Source organism: Megascapheus bottae, chromosome 24, assembly GCF_031878675.1.
Source record: "Megascapheus bottae isolate mThoBot1 chromosome 24, mThoBot2.hap1, whole genome shotgun sequence".
In the NCBI taxonomy this organism is placed as follows: domain Eukaryota; kingdom Metazoa; phylum Chordata; class Mammalia; order Rodentia; family Geomyidae; genus Megascapheus; species Megascapheus bottae.
This window is the reverse complement of record NC_143532.1, coordinates 21,319,670-21,345,444: the sequence shown is the minus strand read 5'-3', so window position 1 is coordinate 21,345,444 and position 25,775 is coordinate 21,319,670. Positions and strand designations below refer to the sequence as shown.

General features: G+C 42.5%; 1 long non-coding RNA gene across 4 annotated transcripts; it reads right to left on the bottom strand.

Moving 5' to 3' along the window:
- Nucleotides 1-54: 54 nt before the first annotated feature.
- Nucleotides 55-24,418, bottom strand: LOC150047121 (uncharacterized). 4 transcript variants are annotated; one of them, XR_016539497.1, is made up of 4 exons: nt 24,048-24,418; nt 18,672-18,735; nt 2,461-2,738; nt 55-983 (listed from the first exon to the last, which is right to left on the bottom strand). It is a non-coding gene; the product is annotated as an uncharacterized LOC150047121 (long non-coding RNA). The 4 variants fall into 4 exon arrangements; XR_016539500.1 differs by lacking the exon at nt 24,048-24,418 and adding an exon at nt 23,850-23,918; XR_016539499.1 differs by lacking the exon at nt 24,048-24,418 and adding an exon at nt 23,030-23,111.
- Nucleotides 24,419-25,775: the final 1,357 nt, after the last annotated feature.

Genomic DNA, 25,775 nt, shown 5'->3' with positions numbered 1-25,775 from the left:
TCAAGGCTAGATATGGTAGTACAGCAGCATAACTTAGAAGGTAGACACGGGGGGGGGGGAGCTGGAGGAAAATTCTAGCCTGGACTCATAATTAAGACCTAGTCTCAAAAACAAAACAATAAACAATATACACCCAAACAAAATATAACTAAACAAAATGCTATCTTAGTTCTCTTGAAACACTGGACCGTTAGCTATAGTAAAGCCACTATATTTAGTTCTTGTGTCCCCAAATTATTGTACCAGCTGGCCAGCTGCAGTGGGTCCTCAGATCCCACAGAGGCAGGGAGATCTCTCCCCTGAGGATCACACACCCAGGATCAAGTTTCACACCCTTCCCTGTCTGCGTGACCTGGCAACTCGATGTGCTCCAGCCCACAGTCAGAGCTAGGTCTTCCTCATTACTCCTCCTAAGTGTGTAGGACTGGCTGGACAACTCCACTCCACTGGACTTCCGTGTGGGCAGGCGAATGATCTGGGCCCAAACCAGAGAGTGTTAACAGTCCTGTGACTTTGGATAAGTCACTTGAAACCTGGGCACCTCTGCACTCTTGGCTCTGACACCTTGGAAAACATAATTCCTGTGTAGCTGATGACCTGAGGAGAAAGAACACTGATGATGAAGGAGGAGTCAGCAACGGGAAAACAGAAGACCTGAGGGCCTCCAGTCTAAGGCTCATGTGCCTAAGTCTGAATACTATCACATTCAACCAAGCCTTTCTCCTTGTTACTGTGCTAAAAACCTAGGAAAAGGCACGTAATGAATGCACCCATCATGATAGGCACAGCAAAAGGTACTACGGTTAGAATCATTATTAACACCGTGTTTCCCTGGACACACATAGCAGAATTAAGGCTTTAGCCACTAAAGAACAGTTTAGTTTGGGGGTCTGTAAGGGAGGGAACTAGAGGCTGGAGAAGTTGTTCAGTGTAGAGTACTTGTTTGCCTCGCATGTGCAAGGCCCTGGCTTCCATCCCAAGCACTGAAACAAGAAAACAGAGAGGGAAGAGGAATTAGCAGGACATTATCACAGTACAGAAATCACTTAATAAAATACAACTTTAAAATCAGGCCTGTTGGGCCGGGAGATTGGCCTAGTGGTTAAAGTGCTTGCCTAGCATGCACGAAGACCCGGGTTCGATTCCTCGGTACCACATACATAGAAAAAAGTCAGAAAATGGTGCTGAGGCTCCAGTGGTAGAGCTCTAGCCTTGAGAAAGTCCAAGGACAGTGCTCAGGCCCTGAGCTCAAGCCCAGGACTGGCAAAAAAAAAAAAATCAGGCCTGTTTTCAACCTGATTTTTATTGCGCAGTGTGCTCTACCAGCTAAGCAGGTCCAAGAAGAGGTCCAAGGACCACAGCTCCCCTCTCCTGGTTAGAATCTGCCTCATTAGAGCTCTGGAATGCCTTGAGGACCAGAAGGGAGTTGTGAGGACAGAGCCAATTGGTAAGATGCGCAGCACCCACACTAGCCAATAAGGTTTTTGAGAGCGTACACACACCACTGCAGTCGGCAGGGAGTGGCCTCTGGAGGCTTTGCTCACTCTGGTTAGGCTGGATCTTACACAGTTCCACTCCTGTGCTCCAAGGCTGCGGAGTATGGAGGCAACAATGGGAAAGGTAGGGCTGGTTAGAAACACAACCGGCAGTCATCGAGGAAAAGCAAAGTCTTAAGAAATGCTGACTAGACCTAGAACAAAACAAGAGTCCTGCAGTGAGAACGAAGTTCAATTCTTACTGTTTACCATGAATTATAATCAGAGCTAAATGAGACCCTTTATATTGTTCTTAAGTGGTTTTTAAAAAAGACATAAACAGTTAACTTCAATTCTTAGATCCTGGCTATCTGGAATAGCCCACTCCCCAGGGGTTTCAGATTATGGTGGTTTTACTGTAGCTAGATAGTTTTATAGTTAATGTACTGTGGTATAAATAAATATAGCTTAGTCTAAGCGTCTCCACTGAAAATATGTAGGCCATAAAATGACATATAAAATAGGTCAATAACTGAAACCATGGTAAATGACTCAGGCATAAAAATATATAACATTAGAATGAACTAAGACATACTTGTCCTCTTCAAAGTTATAATAAATTGATTCAAAATAGACTTGCAAAATGAAATAACTAAATGAGCCAAGTAAAATGATGAGAAAAGAGATAAAACTATGAACTTATATAACCTACACTTAGGTAAGAAGAAGCTGGAGGAAACTCAAACTTATCTCATGTATCTGTCTGATGATCAATTAATTATACACCAGTCTGGCTTGACTTGTCAAAAAGAGTCAGTAGGTGCTTAGTAAAGTGTCAGTGAACTATAGGGTAGCTGAAAGGTAGTTTGGGTAGTTAAGTCAGAGCTAAGGGTCATCAGAGGTACTGTCTGCTTTCCTTGGGGGTATTAAGGGATCTAAAACATAGGAGATGGTATGGAATTGCAAAGGCAAGCACCCCTCTGACCTTTTTAGTGCACACGTTACACTGATGTTGCATCTGGACACAAAGGCTGCTGGGTGGTGGCTCGCTCTGGGTGGCTTCTGGCATAGAAGATGGTGGCTCACCTGGGGACACTCACTCACAATAGGGCCAGGCAGTAGCAGAGTCAGAGGCCCAGCCTCCCAGCGCCCAGCCAGAGCTTCACTATTAGGCGGTGCCTTTCCATCAGGTTGACACGGGATGTCCTGGTGTGGATTTAGAGAGAAGGGTGGCAGGGTGACTTCCATGGAGCCCTCGAGGAACTGGAAGAGAGAAGGAGGTCTATGTGAAGCAAGCAAGCCTCCCTCTCCTTCTTCTTGTGCTGCTTAAGCCAGGCCTTTAGTCCTGAATTTTAATGTGCATAGGACTGGCATTTGAATTCGAAGTGTCCCCCAGGATACATATGTTAGCGGGCTCATCCCCACTGTGGGGTGTTGGGAGCTAATGGAGCCTTTAAAATGTGAGGTCTAGTGGGAGGTCATCTGGAGTATGCCCACAAAGGGCACAGAAGGAGACTGAGGTGTTGCTTCACCCCAGATCAGAAACTTCACATAGGTCAAAAACTGAAACTTCCAGAGCTGTGAGCCAGTACTCTTTACTCATAGAGTCTCTCCAGTATTCAGTATAGCCACAGAGAACTAACACACATGGCATCCTCTATTCTAGTTCTAGCCTCACCTCATTTTACAACCAGCCAACCTCTAATCTCCAGGTTAAAAACACAGGCAAGGTTACTGCTGCTGATACAGAGCCACTTTATGGCACAGTTTAGTCCTCAAATCATGTCATCCTAACAATCCTCTGGTCTCATGGACCTCACATTAAAAAGTACAGGGTGCTTGGGATATGCCATCGGCCTGTCCTTCACCCTCCTCTGAGGGCATTCACGCCTCTGCAGCTAATTGCGTCTTGGGACTGACCAATCACCTGCTAATGTTACTTACAGGAGAAAAGTTCTAGGGATTTTGGAATTCAAAATATAAATATAGAGCAGCCTGATAGACAGTTGAGAACCCAGTCTGCTGCCAGTCTGGTAGTACTGCTTGATGCATCATTTCTGTAGAAAGGGATGTCAGTGGAACACAGTTGTCCCCTTTATCTATGGCTGCTTCTGTACTGCAGCAACCAGGTAGCTATGAGAGAAAGTGCCTGCTCCAGAAAGATTCTTTACAGTAAAAGTTGGCCAGCTTCACTCTGGAGTGTCTCCTGAGGAGGCCAGCAATGCCAACAACATCCTCCACCCAGCCCTCGGATGTTGATATGCTGACTTATGTCTTCGGCTAATGATTCCTGCTCTAAGGGTCTATGACATGTCCCTCTTTCCAGGTGTGAAGAGTCTCAAAAAGAAGCATGCTGGCCAGGTGGAACTCAGCGGAAGAATGTGCTCAGCATGAGCGAAAGTCTAGATTCGATTCTTAGCATCATTTTGTTAAGAAAGAAAAAGCACCCAGGGACAGGTGGAGTTTAGTCAGGGGAGGGGAAGCGGTGGGCAAAGGGCAGGCAGGGAGGTGATCCATTCTAGCAACTGGAGAGGAGGCTGCAGATGGAGAAGGAAACAGGAGAGTTCCACTTCTGCCCCATGGTGGTGAGGGACCTGGGAATGGCACAGAGAGACTGAGACAGGCATGGGGGTGTAAGATGGGATGGAACTGGCAGCAGGAGTGAAGTCGTGGGGAGTGAGGGTACAACTCTTGGCCCAGCACTGCAGACAGCTCCTGGGCACCTCTTGGAGCACTGTACAAATGGGCTACCCTATCTTCCTCACGGCCCCACGCTGTGACCATCTACGGTGGAGGCTCAACTGCTGCACATCTGCCCTCTGCTGTGTGTCTGATTTCTGATCTGTTGTGTTCATCATCTTGCTATCACTACAGCCATGTGCTAGTGATAATGAAGTCTTAAGGAAAAAGGCTTACTTTGTCTCATAGTTGGAGGGGTTCTGGTCTGTGATCTTTCGCCCCGGCTCTGAGCCCATACTTCACTTTGAGGTGGGAGGGCATGGTAGACTAACTCACTCACATCACAAGCCAGGGGGCTGGCAGAAAAGAAGAAAGCCTAGAGCCCAATGTCCCCTTTGAGGAGACACCCAGGTTAATGACCACTACCCATATCTCCTGGTGCTCTAGTGGCTTCTCATGGCACCTCCACGGGTCCCAACCCTTTCAACACACAGATAGACCTTTGGAGGACATTTGTTTTGTTGTTACTGTTCTTTAGTCACAAGCTGATCTTTTTGTAATGTTTGTAGATTTCTAGTTTCTAGCCTGGCACATAGAGATTGAAAGCAGCCTTTCTATCCTATGACATTAAAAGCTGAACAAATTCAAAACACTAATGACTTTCCTTAAATGTGCAAAGGGGAGGCTACAAGAGAACTAGCTACCTCCCAAATGGAGAGACAGGCAGGTAGGTGTACAGCAATCAACATTGCAGACACTTCCAGAAAAACCCTGAGCTGCAGTGATCTATGTTGTGAGCACAAACCTGACAGGTGACATCTCAGGAGAGCCTGGTCACTGGGCTTCCTCTACTTTTTCCCTAGAGTTTTACTGGCTATCACAATGAATCTGGAGAAAACTCCCTATATAAGATTTTGAAAAATGCCAGAGTATTTAGTTGATCTGACCAAGGCTAAACTGATGGGGCTTTATCACAGCTCCATTGACCTGATGGAACTGAACCTCCAACTGAAGGCCTCTCTTGACTTCCACAAAACCATGGATAAAGACCCAGCCTCTGTCCCTCTATTCACCCTCTGCACATGTGGGGAGGAATCTGAGGGTCATGGTCCTGAGACACTGTGTTAGTATGGAGTGCATCCCTCTCCCCACACCTGACTATCAATGCTCAAGGTGTACTGACAGCAGTTCCTTCAAGCTCAGCTATCTGGAGAAGTTCAAAAAAAAAAACCTACTACACAGGCAAGAGCACTTCCATCAGAGGTAGATCAGAACCAGATTCAAATATGACAAGGATGTTAGAATTACCACACTGGAAATTTAAAGCAACAAAGACTGTTATGGCTTGGATAGTTTTGACCCTTCCTTAACTTGTGTTGGAAGATTCCTCCTCAGTGCAACTGTGTTTGGGGTAGATGTCAATGGAAAGGTGTCACAAATGCCTCAGTGCTGGGATGACAGAACGGGTTCTTTGCCATGGAAGGAGTCAGTACCATATCCATCATAGTCATTTGAGACTGTCAGCTTCTGAACTTTGGGAATAAACTTCTTTCTCTTCCTCTTAAATGGGTCAGTCTATGGCTTTCTATTACAGCAACACAAGCCATCTAAGATAATCACTAAAACTTGAACAACTCTAGATAGAGTAGACAGCAGCACATGAGGTCAGATGAATAAATAGACATAGGACAATTCTTTTTAAAAAATGAAAAATAAATGCTTGAAACCAGTCACTGTAACAGAAATGAAGGGATTAGTAGATTATACTGATTATAGCTGGAAGATATTCAAAAGAAACTGAAGTAGAAAGAAAGATAACTGAAAAACAAAATGAAGAGCAGACCAGAATACCCAAGAACTATGGCACAGCAACCAGATGTAAGGCACATATAAGGACTGCAGCAGGGCGAGAAGAAACAGAGCAAGGAATCGAAAAATATCTGAAGCCAAAACGGAGAATTTTCCTAAAGCATGTCAGATCCTAACCCATATATCCAAGAAGCTCAGAGACTACACAGAATAAATACTAAATAAACAAACAACAAAAAACTCTATACCAAAGCATTGCATAGTAAAATTACAAAGATTTAAAAAACTCAAAGAGGGGCCGGGAGTTTGGCCTAGTGGTTAAAGTGCTTGCCTAGCATGCATGAAGACCTGGGTTCGATTCCTCGGTACCACATACATAGAAAAAAGTCAGAAGTGGTGCTGAGGCTCAAGTGGTAGAGCTCTAGCCTTGAGAAAGTCCAAGGACAGTGCTCAGGCCCTGAGCTCAAGCCCAGGACTGGCAAAAAAAAAAAAAAAAAAAAAAAAAAAACTCAAAGATTGGGGCTGGGAGTTTGGCCTAGTGGTTAAAATGCTTGCCTAGCATGCATGAAGACCCGGGTTCGATTCCTTGGTACCACATACATAGAAAAAGCCAGAAGTGGTGCTGAGGCTCAAGTAGTAGAGCTCTAGCCTTGAGAAAGTCCAAGGACAGTGCTCAGGCCCTGAGCTCAAGCCAGGACTGGCAAAAAACAAAACAAAACAAAAAAAACCTCAAAGATAAAAATCTAGCAAAAAGCCAGACAACAAAACATCCTATGGAAAATACAAAGGTAAGAGTTATTTTTTTAGAAACCACGTAGGCAAGAAAAATAGAAGAAAATTTCACTGGGTGTTGGTGCCTCATACCTGTAATCCTAGCTACTCAAGAGACTGAGATCTGAAGATCATGGTCTGAAGCTAAACTGGAAAGAAATGCCTGTGCAACTCTTGTATCCAATTAAACACAAACAACGAAAGCTAAAAGTGGATCCTTTTGTGGCTGCAGTTAGTGGTAGAGTAGTAGCCTTGAGCAAAAAAGCTCAGGAGAAATCCCAGGCCTTCCAGGACTAGTTCAAAATAATAATAATAATAATAATAATAATAATAATAATAATAATAATATATGCTAAAGGTGAAAACATAACCGACTTAGAATTCTGTATCTTTCAAAATTATCCTGCAAAAGTAAAGGAAAGAAGAACTTCTCTTTGTAGCCTGTTCTAAACAGTCTTACTATTTCCTTTCACTTTTAATTAAACTTACTATATTTACCTTAAAAAAGAAAATGCAAAGAAGAAATAAAGACTTTCTCAGACAAACAAAAATACGCAAATAACAGACTGACCTTAGAGAAAATTTTTCCAAAAAAATTATATAGGACAAATATTTGGATCTACGTTTTCTAAAGGAATATTATGGAGGAATAAATGGAAGTAAAAGTCGTTATTTGTTCTTTCTATTTCTTTCTCTTTTTTTGTGAGTCATAGGGCTTGAACTCTGGGCGTGGGCGCTGAGCTCTTCAGCTCAAGGCTACTGCTCTACCTCTTGAGCCATAGCCCCACTTCCTGTTTTCTTGGGGTTAATTGGAGATAAGAGTCTCATGGTCTTCAGTGCCCATGCTCACTTTGAACTGGGATCCTCAGATCTCAGCTTCCTGAGCAGCTAGAATCACAGGCATGAGCCGCCTTGACTAGCCTCTATTTCTTCTTTTTAAGGGTGTATATTAGGGTTTCAATTCAGGGCCTTGTATCTCTGAGCCATTGTTTGTTGTTTTGTTGTTGCTATTGGATATAGCATCTCACCTCCTGCCTGGGGCTTTGCCTGGATGAGAGCTACCACAGGTATGTGCTATATCAGTCAAGCTCTCACTTGAGAAAGAGTCAATGAAGTAATTTTGGAGGAATTCTTTTTCTTTCTTTCCTTCATATACTTCTGAATCTCCTCTTTAAACAGACTATTAAACAGCCTGTCTTGTGACTTGCTATACACACCATTACAGCTGTTATTATGCAGAAAATAGTAAAAATAATGAAAATGCACTTCTTGAGAACTTCACACCTTGGCTGGCAACAGTAGTGCAGCAACAGGAAAGAACAGACTGTGAGCTCTCAGCACCTGGAATATTCAACAAGCAGTCCAGACCAACTTCTGGACCCACTGAGTAGACCCTTGCCTCCACACCTGTCCCTCCTGCATTCTCATTCCAAACCTCACCATCACCACCTTTTATCTGTGCAACCTCAGGGGGCTGTTGCAGAAGGGTTTCCTCTTCTTTGGATGGAATCTGTCATTTAGTCCTTTTCTTTCTAACCCCTAAGTATCTGCTATTCATTTTGGTACATCTTTTCCTGTTACCTCTCCTAGACTTACAAAAAAGACTTCCAAAAATCAAGCCAGTTTCTCAACATGCAACCTCCTTGCATTCAAGGCACTCCTGGACAAGGACAATGGATATTTTAAAGCAGACCTAGTCAGGTGAACACTCTGCAAGATCAAGTCCAAGCTCTTCAACCAGGTATATGCAGCTCTCTCCTTGCCCCCTCCCTACCCTGCTTGTCTTCCTCTTTTCCAACTCTGCATATTCACCTTGCATTCTTCCCAAGATAGACCTCTTAGAGGCTCCCAAAGTTACCATGCTCCCCTGGCCTGGAGCTCTTTTCCCTTCCCCTCCAGGAAGCATTCCTTGACTTCCCCCACTGTTCAAGAGGCTGGGCCAAGGACTGTACCCCTGAGCCTCCGGGTGCCTGCCTGGCTTGCTGAGCTGAGTGGTCTATTTACAGTTGTCTCCACAGGAGACTCTAAGCTCTAGGCATCAGCAGAAAAAGCCAAAGCCTGCCTGCTGATCACCATTTTACCTCCTGGCTCCATTATGCAGAATCAGAATGTGACATCTTCAAAGTTAATTTTCTGGACTTATCACAATACGAAAACACAGTAGGTATGTACAAATAACAATGAACAAATGGAAGGTTATATTGGCTGAAATCCAGTTCTGAGATAAATATATTCAGGCCTGCTACTTGTATCCACATTTACATTTGGTGCCATAATATGTGACTACAAATTAGTAACTAGCCAGTGGACATTTATTCTTGATGTTTACACAATTAGCATGACAGAAAATGGGGTCCTAGGTCTAAAGGTAAGGCTCAATGATCTTCAGTCAGCCTAGTAAATCCAAGGCCTGAGTTGAAATTCCAGAACCACAAAAGCCAAAAACAAAAACAACAACAACAACAAAAAACCAAAAATAAAACACGAGACAGTGGTACAAGCATGTGTAAACTGACTATTCTGAAGCTGATACAGGGCTTCTCTAGCTGGCAGTGCTGGCTGTGGAGTTAAAAGTTGCTTAAACCTTGATCGCCACTTACTAAAGAGGAAAAACATTTCATCTTCCTGGGACTCTGTTTCCTCATCTGAGAAACAAATGTCCAGCTAAAAGCCCCAAAGTAGGAATGGTCTGTCTGCTATTTTTATGTACTGGGTTTGAATAAGAGGATTCCTGGAACAAATAAAAATAGTCTACCAGTACACTAAATATACTGTAGTATATTTATACGTAAAGTTGAAAGATGGCAAATGGGTTAAAGTAATTTAGCAATAGGTTGTTCTAAAAACATTCTGTGGCCAAAATATACATAAACAATTATAGACAAAATTATAAAGTCTCTGGTGTTTTAAAAGAATACACAGAGCCTGCAGCAATCACTTCAGAGTCAGGAAGTCTACTGCTAACCAACCTATGATTTACACTATTTGTAAGTTTAAAAAAAAATGGTCTAAAATTGCACTGTTTTCTTTCCCTTTCATTTTTTTAACTGCTACATAAACAGTATGACAAGATGATTCCACAGTGCTTTGTCATTATATACACTGAGAATTTTTGAGCCACTGGCTTAATGCAGCCCTGTTATAAAACAGTTCATTTTGACCTCATGGTGGGGTGTGCAGCTGAAGATAAGGGAATCGACATACTCACATATAAAATCATGAGAATCTTAACTTCCTTGTCTTTTATAACCACACTGATTAAATCTGTGATTGATATAAATCGCAAGAAAATCTGCAGAAATGCCTTTGGTTTTCTAAATTCTTGTCAGTAGGTCTAGGCAACCTCAGAGTCCCTGAAATAGGCTGCACATTAACAAAGGCTCTTAATTCTCTCCTGCTACCTGTATACTTGTAGATAATGTGCGGTAATATTTGCATTTTCATCACTTGCTCAAAGAAATTTCTGTTTTTTTAAAGAAAATTTCTTAGTGAAGCCACCAGTGCTATGTTTAACCTTATGAATATGGTCTTTTAATTTGTGTATGATCTTAGTTTTAGTTTCAAAGTTTTTCCAAAAGAACTTAAGTCCTTTTAATACTGAAGTTCTATTTAATAAAAAAAATGGGCAGGGAGTTTGGCCTAGTGGTAGAGTGCCTGCCTAGCATGCATAAAGACCCAGGTTCGATTCCTCTGTACCACATACATAGAAAAAGCCAGAAGTGGTGCGATGGCTCAGGGTAGAACACTAACCTCGAGGAAAGTCCAAGGACAGTGCTCAGGCCCTGAGCTCAAGCCCAGGACTGGCAAAAAAAAAAAAAAAAGAAAGAAAAAGAAAAAGTATTATAGTCTTACAGAGACTGTACCTACAAGATACAGAAAAATTATCTTATTATTCCAAAGTATCTTATTCCTTTTTATCATATATAAAAGAAGCAAAATAGATTGAGTGTCATAACTTGAAGGCCTCTTCCAAAAATCTACATTCATGAGAAAGTACTCATTTGATTTTCACTCAAACCCACAGATTTATTGCTTAATTAATTAATTAATTAATTACCTTAGGGATCAAGCTCAGGGCCAATCATATACTAGGCAGAAATCCTACTACTGGATACAGCTGTATCTGCAGCCTACAAACCCATGTAATTAAATGCATAGATTACTTTTTTAAAGAAGAATGCCTCATTTTAGGGGCCATGGATAATAATACAAAGATATTGTGTTTTTCTTTCTATTTAAGGGCCAAGTATAAGAAAAATAAATGTTTTTCTCTTTTCCTAGAAAATATATATTGTTGAATTAAATGAACATTCTCTATAACAACAATGAACTGAACATAGTGTACACAAAGAAAACTTTCCAGGACCAGGCTTATCCACATAATCCAAGCTGTTTAGAAGAGAAAAATTGGGTAGATTATGTGTAGAAGGCTAGCTAGATGTCATCTCAACAAACCAGATGCATTGGCCTATATCTGTAATTCCAACTACAGCTTAGGAGGATCAAAGTTCAAGGTCACTCTAGGAAAAAAGTGTAAAAGGGCTGGGGACATGACTCAAGTGGTAGAGTAGCTGCCTAGCAAGTACAAAAGCCAGAGTTCAAACACTAGTAATTTCAAAAAGAAAGAGGGAGAAGGGAGGAAAGAAAATAAAGGGGAAAAAGAAGAAAGAAAAAAAGGAAAGGAAAAGAAAAAAGAGAAAAGAAAAACTGAGCTTACCCTAACTCCTAGCTATATGAGAGGCTAAAATTGGGAGTATTGTAGTTCTAGGCCAGTCTGGGTAGAACATCCCCCTACACTCTGTCTCAACAGAGGAAAGCCAGATATGGTGACACATGACTATGATCCCAGAAACAAGGTGAGGCCTAATTAGGAGAGATAGGTCATGGCTCAGGTGCATGCCAGGCTAGAACTGAGATTCTGTCCTAAAAATAACCAGTGAAGGGGTGGGGAGTTTGGCCTAGTGGTAGAGTACTTTGCCTAGCATGCACGCAACCCTGGGTCTGATTTCGGTACCACATACATAAAAAGGCCAGAAGTGGTGCTGTGATTCAAGTGGTAGATAGAGCGCTAGCACTGAGAAAGCCCAAGGGCATTGCCCAGGCCTGAGATCAAGTCCCAGGATTGGCAAAAACAAACAAACAAACAAAAAAACCCCAAAAACAATGAAAAAGAGGACTACAGGCATGGTTCTGCAATAGAACATCAGTCTAGTGAACAAGGGCCTATTTCAAACGCTGGTACTGCCAAAAATAAGACAGAAACAAAGGAAAAAACCTCAGCAAGATATTAGTGACAAAAGCTAGAGTCTGTTGGCTCAGAAACTATCACAGTCACAACTTTTCCCATACAGTGAGTATCAAGTCTCTATCAAACTTGGAAAAATGGTCTCATGGTTTTCCAAGTAAACTAACAGCTTTATAGTATATTGCTGCCTGTATTTGTTTATATAGTTATTGACCACCAAGAAGTCAATTTTTCAACAGTGCTTCTTTAAAGTAACAAAATCCAGATTCTGAAAATTATTTTCTTATACCTTACTGTAAGTGGTTCAAGATAGTCTGCATATTTAAATTATAAGCAGAGCTGGAGGTGTGGCTAGTGTAGAAGCACTGTAATAAAAGAAACAGAAACTGAACACTTACAAAATCAAAAACAAATCTAGGCAATGCAGAACACACTACAAAATGTAGTGTTCTGCCCTCCATATAACCCTCTACCTCTAATCAATTCTAGTCTTAAAAAGAAATACTCCATGTAATTAACACATGACCCATAATTTCTTTCCTGGGCATTTGTCCCAGGAAAATGAAAACTTGGGATTCACAAAAATGTGCTTCATGAGTGTTTATAGCCATTTTATTTGTAATAGTGGAAACCCAGAAACAGTTTTGACTACTGGCCTGCTCCAGGTGAGTCTCCAGAAGGCAGTGAGGCAATAAAGCAGCCAATCCTAGGTTGTTTGCAATGACTGCACATATATATAACCATCCACAGGGAAAAATCAGAAATGGAGCGAGGAGGAATGTGTGCCAGCATTGCGGACAGCACGAGGCTGGGAAGGTAGGCATGTGAAAGGAAGGCAATGGAAGGCTCCTCCTGGTGATGGAAATGCTCCTTATCAAAACCTAGGCCTTTCAAAAGTAAGTCCCTCTCCACATTTTCACAGTTGGATTGCCTGGGAATCTGCTACTAAAATGATTGTTAGATTATAATAGCTATTATTAGCTTAGGTTTGTCTGTATTTGACCTGAGCTTTCACTTTTTTTAAATTAAAAAAAATTATTTTATTGTGGGGTTACTAATGTACAGAGGAGGCGAGCCTTCACTTTTTAGTCCACTCAAATGAGTTCAATTACTTGCATTTCTTTTATAAATCCATTCAAAGTTACCTTAGAAATAAGTAAGGGCCAAATAGCAAACATATTTTCAATATGTTTAATAGTAAACTATACATTACAAACTGTTATTATACTTGGGTAAAGCAGGTTAGCTCAAGGACCTCTCTGTGTTATTCTGTACAACTGCATGTGAATTTATAGTTACTTCAAAAACATAAAATGTGATTTAAAATAAAACCTCAAAGGGTAACATTGTAGCATACTAAATTTTCTTTGCAATACTGATATCTAAACTCCCCAACTCACCTGGGAACTTGGATTCTTTGTAAGAATGGAGGCAGTAGATGCTGTACCAATTGGGCTGCTCACCCAATAACTCCTGGAAGTTTCTGTAAGTACCTCAGGCATCTATGAATCTCCCCAGTTCCCACTAGGGACAACCTTTCTGCCCAGACACCTTTTAGGGTTCATATCATCAGGCTTGAAGTCTGCTCTCCTGGACTGCTACAAAGAATTCCCCAATGAGGAGGGATTCAGTCACCTCCTGGTCGGCCCAGCATAGATGATCTTCAAGAGACCAGGATGTCAGCCTTCACAGGAATGTGCTTCCTCACACAGCAAAGGCTCTGCCAGTTAACAGGACTTTTTCTATCTGCATTGCTTTAATTCATTTGTTCCAAGAGGAAATATTCTATTCCAAGGGGACTAAAGTATACACATAGATACTAGTCTAGTCTTTTTCTTCCATAAATGCAATAGATCATATTAGAAAGTAATTTTAATCCACCTTAATGACATCTGATTACTAGAAGAATGACACAATAGATTTCAAAATCTTCTTTCACAGTATTAATTCCAATGCATCAATATGCATTAAATAAAAACATTTTAGAAAAAAAAGAGTAACCAGATACAATGTATTTGTTTTCTTATACTGGGGTTAGAGACAAAACTGCTCAGCAATAATCTATAACATCAAGCATTTTCAATAAAGTTGGTGATGAAGAGGAGCTTGACCTGCCACATGAAAACTGGAGACTTTAATTGGAGGCACATTGTAGTCGATCAATGGGGATACTTGATTTTCCCACATCCTTTGTATCTAGTCTAAAACAGATCGCAGGAAATTTCAAAGACCAATGGCTGAATCTAAAAGAGCAAAGCATTTTTTCATAGTCACAATTAGTCACTTCCACTCCTATCTGACTGCTCTGACTCCGCCTCAGTTTGTCCTGCCTCATCATTTCTGTGCACTAATTACACATGCTACCCCTAAGAAGCCTTTCAATAACTTAGCAGTGGGGTGGATGTTTCCTCTAGCTGCTTACTACAAGATACTTGCATACCAAGGACGTCAACAAGAGGCTCTGAACCCTTGCAAACCCTTGTGTAGGCTGCCGTCTACACAAACTACCCAACTACCCACTCAAAACAGAGGATACAATTCTACAAGGACCTCAGGTCACATGGAAAATAGAATTATATGCTAATTTGTTCCTATATTAAGTTATCATACAAGGTCAGATGGAACACAGTAAAATGAATTCTGGAAAAAAATTAACTAAATAGATTGGTATGTACCGTATCAGAGTAAACTGTTTATCTTAATAGATATAAATACTAGAAGGATTTTTTTAAACAGGGTACATTCTCCTTTTTAAAAGGAACCAACCCCAGGCAATGACTTGTATGATTTTAAAATATTTTATATAAATAATTGTTCCCTAAAGGAGAACAGGGGCAGGCTCATTTTTTTTCAAGGGAAGGAAAATAATAGATGTGGGCATAGCATCCAAAACTAATTTCCTCAGAAAAGCTTCATTTAACCTTTGTGCTTCTTAAATTTAATTCACAGAGATATTTCTGCATGTACTGTAAAAGGAACACTCAGCTTCAAAGTAAATGATGGGTCACAAAATGTTGATTATAATGCATTTTCTATTTCACTCCAGAATAAGCTAATAAACAATCTAAATGTCTGCTTAGTGAAGACTTTTCTGGAGAACATATGCTTTATTTTGCAAAGCAAAATGTTCCATTATTTTTTCTTCTGGAAAGCAGAGGTAGTGGATACTCCATTGATTTTTTTTAAAAAAAAGTATAAGTAAAATTAATGTTATTTCTGTATTTCCAAGGTCCTTTAACAGAAGGAGGGACCCAGGGACAGCAGATGATGGAAGAGTGACATCACAGGTAGTTTACAAAGCAGCCAGCTCGCTGCAGGATACGACAAAGACAAGTGACTAAGAACATCTGTCTCCAACCCTTAGGCAAATTCCCAGGGCAAAAAAATAAGACAATAATTCTGTATTCTAGAGCAAATCTTCCTCTCATTGAGAGGTATTTCTATTTTCTATTTTATTTCATCATTTCCAGTACCATGCAGTAAGAGCTAGCTAGCACTGATAGAGTCAGAGTTATCTGAACTTCCATGAAACCATAACTCACTTTTCATTTCTACAGGGTTTACCTATTGATTGTAATGATTTAATAACTACTAGTTACCATAAAATGAGTTAGGTTCCCATAGAACATCAGTTTGATATCTTCTTCAAATTCTTACTTTTCTGCTATCCACTACCAGCACTATTTACTTGATTTTCTTCTTAGCGGGGTAGAAATGGAGACACTAACACAGATGTAAAACCTTCAGATACCTTGATATGTAAATATATAGCCTGAGACATTATATTTAAAAGCCTGAGAATTATATTTAAAGGAGAAGAAAAGGTCTGACAAAAATGAAAACATGAAGAGTCCTGATAAAAATCAGGACTTAAGTAAATTAATCTTCATTCCTAGTGAAAGCAATCTGATATATGGAGACTGAGGGGTTAGTCTACCATAAAATATGGCACATTAAATACTACAATAACCCACTTGAAATGTCTTAATATAATTATGTTGTCATCTATAAATGGTTGTACATATAGTTATATTTTAGTATTCATTACCAGGTGGTTCTAATGCAGAATATATAGGAACTGTAAAGGATATCGAGCCAGTTTGGGATAACATCAAACAAATTAGTAGCTATTCTGTAACTAAAAATGAGGCTCAAAATCTTTAAACACAAGACATTTGGACCTTGGTTATCACAGGTGACAGTCATTCCAGCTGGCTGGCTTATATTCCTGATGGTATTTCCCCCAGCTAGCTGAGAAGAATGAGAATCTTCTTACACCCAGCTAAAAGGCAAGTCTTTACCAGGCCCCTTGAAAAAGCTCATTTTCACATTACTCAGGCTTCATTATGCTAAATCAATATTCGTTTAGTCACTAGGGTTATTGACATATTTTAAAATAAAAGTATACCCTTCAGCTACTGCACTCATTACAGGTAATTTGTCTTGTCAGAGAGCAGGGAATATTACCCTAGTCTTTCAGGGGCTGACAGCCCATGGAAATACCTCCCCATGGTTACAACTGTAAATAATTTTAAGGTAAAATATTGAAAAATCAATGACTGTTTCCTGCAATCTGTCACAAACAAATCAATCATAATCTGCACTGCCAGAGAGTATGATTTGAGGGAGATGGGAGCAGATGTAATTCTTGGCTGGAATCTCTCATTTCAAAATCACTTCACATAATGGTGTCATCATTTAAACACTTAACAGTCTAAGCGACTGCCACTGTAACGTGGCATTGGACACAGCCACAGGAGGAGGAGGAGAAAATGCCACCGCCATTATGTTAACAAACATTTCATTTCAATGGCTGGCGCATTAGTAAATTTGCCTGCAAACAGTTTTACCTGCCCCTTTCACAGTCCTAAATTAATCAAGGCTGCTTTTCTGTGCTCTTATGTCTAGGAAATAGCCTACAACCCAAATTACACTCTCTAAAGCACATATGCCTTTTAATTTAAAAGCCCATTATAGAGAATAAAATTTGGAATTAACAAATAAGACATTAGGGTTATAGCATATTGACACTTCTATGTAACAATGACGAAATACTGTCATCCATGCCAACATCATATTCTTATGACTTAAAAGTAGGTTTAAAGGTCCCTGTTGCTGATGTTCCATTTTACATTTTTTATTAATAAATACTATTTTCAACTTGGTAATATTGTAGCATACTCTAAAATAACTGCCAAACCTGTGTCAATTTGAAAAATAGAATTCCATACACAGGCCATACTACAGACTGCTATTTTAAAAGTTGGAGTAATAATAACCCAAATATACCAAGTGTAAAGTCTTGATCAAGGTCATTATATTAAATTGTTTCACAATGCAGACTGCTTCCAAATAAGCACTCGAACATCAGCATTTTTTCTAGGCTTATATCTGAATGGTTACTCTTGCTCCTCATACCCTCTTATAGATGGAAGAGCAAAAGGATCTGAAATGGACGTATTCTATCTTTCTAAAGATTAACCTCAAACTCTGTTTGGTGATGAGTCCTTTCTAAAGATCTGCATGCTTAAATGGAGAAACAATGTTCGACAAGAAATGTGCTCACTACCTTATGTATGTAACTGTAACCCCTCTGGACATTATCCTAACAATAAAATTAAAGTAATAAATAAATGAATAAATAAGCCCAGTTCCTTTCATGGAAGAAATCAACTTGAACTATCACATTCTTATCAATTGCCTCCTTGTATAATTAAACACCATGAAGTCCTTTATTATAATATTAATATTCTTCCCAGATATAGGTCAGGGGGCAGATATTTTTAATGACTAGAAAATTCCTGCATATCATTTGCTTTAAAAGGAAAACAAATAGATACAAATACTATCATACAATTTAAGCCTGTTTAAACATTCTTAGACAAGTAATTGGTTCTGATTTAGACCAATTTCTAACTTACTTTGCATCATCATGTGGCAACACGGCATCCGAACATAAACCCTCTCTGATAGACACAAACTGAATTCCAATTCTTCTTCAAGAAGCTTATAGTTTGTTAATACCAACAGTTTTAAAATGAAAACACATAGTAAATTATCAAAGACATCATGCAAAATAAAACAGAGCCCATGGTTCCCTGTGAATCTTTGTAACAGCTACAGAGACAGGAGTAAGCCATCCTAGAGAGCAGAAGAGGGGAGCACTGCCTATGACCCAGAATTGCAGGAAAATTGGAAACTGACTTCAGGTCTGAAGTAAGAAAAGAACCCAAGCTAGTCTCCCCAGCACTTGTGAACTTGTACTAGCTCACCCAGGCTGGGTCTAAAGAACTGCCCAGCAGAGCCTGGAAATAAGCTGCCAATCAGCAAGTCTTGCACTCAGAGCCTGGACAACCCCCAGATAAATAGCACAAAGAGCAAGGAGGTAAATGAGGACAGTTCCACATGCTAAATGCATGCCTGTCAAGCACCAAGTGAAATGTCATCTACCAGAGCCGTGCAGGACACCACCTTCTCAGAAAGAAGCTATTTTAAGGGCGCTGAGCTCAGCTCTCCTAACACAGCCCACAAGTCCAAGTGACACCAGCTCAGGAACACAGCAGAGGGGGATGTCAAGATAATTTACATACCTAAATTTAAAGAAACTGCTGCTGGACATATCTTATATGTAATATGTAGGAAAGGTTTAAGATTACACAGAAAAAGTATTCTTGCAAAAGAGATAACATTACCTCCAGGTCCTCAGAATCTCCTTCTTTCAAGAAGCCAGTATGAGAGCTCCATTAACTGCGGAAGCTTGAAGAGAAAAACAGCAATAGTTAGCTTCATCTCCCTTGCTTCCTTCCTTCAAGCAATTACAATTTAATTACCAATACTTCAATTGATTTTATTCCTGGATGATACATTTCTCAAAAAGCATACTCTTCAGCTATTTCCACTAAGGAACATTTAGTAGAACCTTCTCAATTAATCAGGCATAACCCATTACTACTGAAAAGATGTTTCTCCATAATCTCAGAATAGAGGCAGACTCCCCCTCCACTTCTACTTTCTGTAAAACGAATTGCATTTTACTGCATTTGAATACCTTTCATGTAATGAAATACAAATCTTAACAGATCTGGCCCCAAATAGTTGTGATGCATCTGTATACATATTCTTCTTATATTTATCCTATTGAAAGTTAAAGCCCCCAATTCCTGTGTGTTTTATTTTCAACAGCTCTATACGCTTAAAACACACACACACACACACACACATATACACACACATACACACACACACACATACACACACACACACACACACACACACACACACACACACACACACAACTAAGCTTAAAGGTAAACAAAGAGAAGCCAGGTTGCTAGTTGCTTAACATTTTCTTCCTGTCTGATTCGCGCGTGTATTCTAACTTGTTTCTACTGTCATAGATGAAGCCCATGCGTTATGGACACAACAATGGAAGATTACTTCACATCACAGTCTAAACCACGTCCATGCCTTTGAAAGTATGTACAAGAAGTATGGGTTTTTGTTAAAGGCTATGTGACTGGAACTGCTTCAGTAAAATTAGCCTCTTTTGTCATAAAATAAATGTTACTTAATAAAAATGTGCTACATCACTAATCTAGCTCCTTTCTCTGCCTACTAAATGTACATACTCTTCAAAATAATTTTTCCAATAGCTTTTTTCCTCCACTTACTTTTACAGTCACATTTTTCTTTGTTTTTCTTATCTTTAAGAAGTTGTACAAAGGAGTTGCCATTTCACGGAGCAGTTTATGAACACAATGTGTCTTGATCACCCCTTTCAACATTCTCACTCATCCCCCCCAACCCACCCTTACCCTCACTTTCCTCAATTTTGTAGGATATAGTCTGAATTCTTGGACTGCATTTTCTCCTCGCTCTCCTCTTCATTCTCACAACCCCATTTTTGACAAGAAATGACAAGATGTGGACATACCTGTCTACTTTTTGCCATGCAGAGTTTGGAACACATGACTGGAGCTGATACTTCCACTAAATTTATTCTTAAAAGAATCATTATAATTAAAACAGTCCCAAGCTGTGATTCTGCACAAAAAGATAGCTTCTTTAAATAATAATTCTACCTGTATCAACTATCACAATCTTGGTTTGAGTTTTACAGTGAGTTTAAAAATTGCACTGACAACTTTAAAATAAATTATTCAATGAAATTCCAAGATGATAAATAAAATAAAATTATTCAATGACATTCCATGAATCAAAGAAAATTATTTACTGCCCTCTTTTTACTGCATTAATAGAATCTTAATAATCAGAGGACTCTTAGTAGCATTCCCAACGTTCTGTACTTGGCCCTGATACCCTTTATGTATGCTGAGGTGAAGCCAGCAGATACTTCATGAGCCTGTTCTACACTCAAGCACAGCATGCTTTGGAGATGAGCCTTGTTCTTTCAAGGACAGCTATCTGCCACCATGTGAAGGAAGCCCTCTGCTCTGTAGAGAATTTAGCTGGAAACACGAGGCACACTAAGCACCTGCCAGAAACACAGTAGACCAGGAATTCTTTGGGGATATTAGATATGAATATCTAATCTAATTTTCTCCAAGGTATCACTCTGTATTATGGCAAGTAAACACATGAAAGCTGTGTCAAGATGCACAATATCATTAGATGGGAAAACACTAGAAAAATGGATTACATAAATGACAACCATAGAAGAAAATTATATTCTCTTCTCCCAAACAAATGTTATATGCATCCTCACTAATAAAAACTTAAGCTCAGACTACATTAGAATATAGTTTGTTTTTCAATTTGCCAAGCTAAATTGGTGCTTAGGTAGACTGCGGCCATAAAATCACAGTAGATTTATGCAGAAATAAGTCATTAAGATCACACTTCAAAATAAAGCTGTGAAACTGCCCAAATAAGGGGAAAAAAAGAAGTATTACATTTTACATGTTCTCAGGGTGCATCAGCTGCTATTAAATTAAGAAAAAGTATTCACCAGCAAACGACTGAAGACCAGAACAATATTTAAATACACAAGCAAACACAATGTAGAAATGGGAGAGAAACAAAGATATTGATATATTACCATTCAACATAGGCTATGCTATTTCAGAATTAAAACAGTATTCCAAAGTATGAAACTGTGTTCATAATCTATTGTAAATAGCATATTTAATCCACTCAGGATTACATGCTTTCATTTACTCCCATCTAATCACCTAAAGAACAGTTCAATTTTTCCCTGAGATTTCTAGAATGTGTAAACATATTGAGAAATATATGGTGTTATTAATTAAAAACAGATGACAACTAATTTTGCCTCATTCCATCTCTTAAAACACAGTATATCAAATTTAAAAATAATTCACAGACAATAGCACATGAACTTGGAGATTGTAAATGCCTGAGGGGGGAAAATTGATGGTGGAAGGGAGGTGGAGAGATAGTAATCATCTTAAAATTAATGCTCTTGTTTAAATTTCAGCAAAGAAATCTAAATAAGTCTTCCTTTGATTTTAGTTTACCATGTAATTCTAGCCAGCTAATTATCCTTGGAGTTAGGAATGAGCTGGGACTCTCCACCTGGCTTTTCTCATCATATGCCTATGGTCTCCCTCACTTTCATTTCCTTTTTCTACAATGGGGTTTAATATTAAAGGAAAACACATGCTCACACTGATGGACAGCCAGCATCTAGGAGCTACAAAGAGAGGACTGGTAATGTGACACTTATGTTAAAGGTGCCGGGTTGGCCAAGGGTGACAGGCCCCCATACCATTCCTCGTGCCACTGATTTTGCATTCAGATATTCTAAATGAAGCACACCAGCATTATTTTAGTGATCACCCGGGTTAGGTTTCAGCTTCTTCAACTCACCCACTAGCTTCACTTGCTCAGTTAATTCAAATTTGCATAACAATATTGGAAGAAAAGTTTTCTTCTATTTCTAAACATAAAAATGAGGGATTTCATGGATCCAGATACTTGATATAAAAAAATCACAGAGATATTTTATTAAATCACAGAGATACTTCATTAAATCACAGAGATATTCTAGAGACTATTACTTCTTTTCCAAAAAAAAAAATCAAATGGTGCAAATTTCTCATAACATTTACCTTTCCATTGTGTTCCTGATCCTGCACATTAAGCATGTTCTTTCTCTACAAATTTATTCTGAAACACTAATACACGTTTGCTTCATAACAGGCTGCTCTGCTTTTGCTGCTTCTCTTTGGAAACTAGAAACCATCATTCCACAAAAGGTACAGTACAAAGAAAGCCGACACAAGGTACTGCCAAAAAGCCACAAGTACATGCCAGAGCACTTAACAGTAAACTACCATTTCTCTCTAAAACTTCTGCTGCCAAGCTGCTCCCCAGATCTGGAAGCTTGGAGACAGGTTTCAAGTGCAATTAAATTCTCTCAAAGCAAAACTATACCAAAATATGCTACCCCTCTTCTGTCTCCATTTATAGACAACATTTTCTCGGGATCTTAATTAAGATAACGATGCACACCTGTGTCAACATTCTCTAGCAAGACAGCCTTATCAATCATAATCCTTTAAGTACATTGAAAACAGCAAAGCCCGTATGAAGGAAGCAATCTGTTGCCTTTCTTGGGGTTGACGCTGTCTCTCTCCCACCAGGAAGATGAGATCTCTAGAATACAGGCAGGCCTACTTTTATGAGTCTTTAAAGTTTTAACTGTAAACAGCTATTACACCAAATAAACAGGAGTCACCTCCTCTGCACTTGATTGAAACAATGACAACTGTGCCTTGTCTAAAACTTGAAGAGCAAGCCCCCCCACCCCCCACCCCTGGCCCGTGTCTTGGCCCTTCAATTTGGGGACTGCCTTTAAAAGCTCTGCTTTTATGCATCCTCGGGATCCGTGTAGACTTGACAAACCAAGGAAGCCTCGGGAAGCTTCCCAGTGGGGTTTAGTGGCCCTACGTGAAGAGCCCTCGGAGCAGACCTATCCCTAGTGCAAGTGAGTCTGTTCAGAAACACCATAATAAGAGGGGGGGGGATAATTCTTGATAACCTGGGATGAGCGGGAGACGGAGCCCACCTGTGCCGGTGCAGCGGCGGCTCCGGCGGTGGGCAGCGCAGTCTGTCGCTAACCGGCACACCAAGTCCCCCCGGGGCTCAAGGGCTGCTGAACAGAAGGGTGAAAGAGGGGGCGGGGGCCGGGGGCTGGGACCTCGCCACGACCCAGACCCCCCCCAAAAAAAGTGAGGACCGCGGTGTTTACCGGCAGAAAACGAAACAAAAGCCCAAACGGGGGAACTTTTTATAGGAAAACGGGGGAGAAACCCCTCCGGATGCCCGGCTCGTGACGGTCGGCCCCGGGGGTTCACACGTATTCAGCACGAGCCTGTCTCGGGCGCCGGGGCGGCGCTGGCCAATCGAGCAGCCCAGCCATCAATGTGCAAAGAAAGCAGAAAATAGAGACGTCCTCGAGAAATGAGCCTTAAATTTGACGTGGAGCGAAGGTGACAGCCAGAGCTTACAGAACCACACATTCGAAACGCTTCCATCTCTCGCAGGATTCTCTCCAGCCCCCGCCACAGAGAAAGAGAGGGAGAGGGAGAAGAAGAGGAAGGAGAAGGAGAAGGAGAAGGAGAAGGAGAAGGAGAAGGAGAAGGAGAAGGAGAAGGAGAAGGAGAAGGAGAAGAAGAAGAAGAAGAAGAAGAAGAAGAAGAAGAAGAAGAAGAAGAAGAAGAAGAAGAAGAAGAAGAAGAAGAAGAGGAGGAGGAGGAGGAAGCAGCAGCAGCAGCAGCAGCGGGGCAGGAGAGGGTCTGGGAGTGGGGTGGGGGCCCCGGGGCCCCGCGTCAGGTTATGTAACCAGGCCGTCTGCGTGACGGACTCGGATCCTCGCGGGCACAAACCTCCGTGGCTCGGTTTCAGAAAGTCGCCAGTCCTGGACCAGAGCCGACAGAGGGAAGCGGGAGGACACGCGTGGCCGGAAGGGACACGCCCTCCCCCCGCCCCGGGGACCGCGACACCCCCCTCCCCGGAGAGGCGGGGCCCCGTCGTGTCCACCCTCGCTCCGGGCCGCACGGTGGCCCGGCGGGGCGGGGACTCACCTCTCCGCCCGCTGCCGCCGCGGCGCGGACGCGCGGGCCGCGGACGCTCCCTCGTGGCCGGCGCGAGTCCCCGTCGGGCGGCGCACGCGGGCTGCCGCCGACCGTTAGCGCGACGGACTGCGGCGGTGGCGGGCGGAGCACCAGGTCGGCGAGGCCGCGGGAGGCGGGAGCCTCCTCAGCACGGGGCGGGGAACCGTGCCTGGAGCCCCCCGGCCACCGCCCGCGCCCGGGACAGCCCGCCGACGAGGCCGCGCCAGTCAGTAGCGCTCCCGCAGGCTCGGCCCGGCTCAGCCCCACCGCTCAGTCTAGGCGGGCTCGCGAGTCCCCGCGGCCCGCAGATCCCCGCCACCAGAAGCAGCTGCTGGCTTCTGGTCTCCATGACAATAGCGCAGCCGAAGCCCCGCCCCTCCCCGCCCCTTCTGCGCCTGGACTCTAAGGGAACGAGGCTAGCGTCATTACTGGGCGGGGCCTGCAGTGAGCAGTGTCCAATCCGAAGAGGAAGAAATGAAGAGAAGGGGCGGAGCTAAACGGGGGGGCGGTTCTCGGAGAAGGCAGTTTGGCAGCGCGGAGGCAGGAGGGGTGGGGGCGGAGGGGGACGGAGGTCAATCAACTTTGAAGGCGGAACCTCGATCGCGAGCGGGCGGAGGGGAGGAGTCGGCGCGCGTGCGTGATGGCGCGCCGCCGAGTGGGTGCCCAGTGTCCGGGGTGGTTTTAGTGCCGACTCTGTCCCAGGCTGCAGCTCCTCAAATAAAGTGTGCCTCGCTCACCCGTGTCACTGCGAGAAACTTTTGCACACAGTCTGTGTAGTTATGCTGGGCGAACACGTCCGTGAAACGCCGAACTCGGGCACTGTGCCAGCCCTGGGGCGGGCCGTGTCCTGGTTCACCAGCGCCCCTGTCTGTCCCAGAGTTCGAGTGCGTCGGTGACTTGTGGCTGGGGAGGTGTGGGGGGGGGCGACATGGGGAGAGGGGCTGTTTTGTATTCTCACGGCGTGGCCGTGCTGTGGGCAAGGACCCGGCCTGTGACTCAGTGGTGAGTGTTTGCCTTGCCAGCGCCTCGCTGAACAAACAGTGCTTGGGTTGGGCACTGCTCTGCCGAGTGTTTGCCGTGGAGCTTGGGCGGGTGCGAGCGAAGGGGAAGGCGCCTTGGTTGAACAAAAGGGAAGGGGACCCGCACCTTCCTCAGCCACGGACCGGGCGGCTAAGCCGCTGTCGGCAAACCCTGGAGAAAAGAGTCTGCGCCAGTCTTGGGGGTGGGAGGAGGGCGGGGACAGGCAGGAGAGCCATTGAGGTTGTAGCTGCATCTTCTCCTGGTAGTTCTTTGCCCACCACCTCCGCCTTAGAGAAGGGCTAACCTGGCAGCCCCACCCCAGCCCCGTGATGTCTCCTCCCTCTCCTACTGTCCAAGGATCCCAGAAAGGGAGGCCGAGCTAGAGACGTGCACACCGTCCGAGCCCGGGCCTGGCTCTCGCCCACCTGCTGCTATGGCTGGCGCTCAGGGGCAGCCATCCTGAACTTCCCGCACCCTGGGCGCAGGCATCCATCGGCCCTACCAAGGACCTCGGAGATCCCTAGCTACGAGTGAGAAAGGATCTGCCTCCAAGCCCAGAGCCCGGCCTCCCGGAGAACTCGAAATCCTCTAAATTTGCGATCTGCTGGGGCTAGAAGAGCGCAGAGAGCTCGCCCGACCGCACTCGGTGGCCTCCTTCCCTTTGTGCGAGCGAGCGCG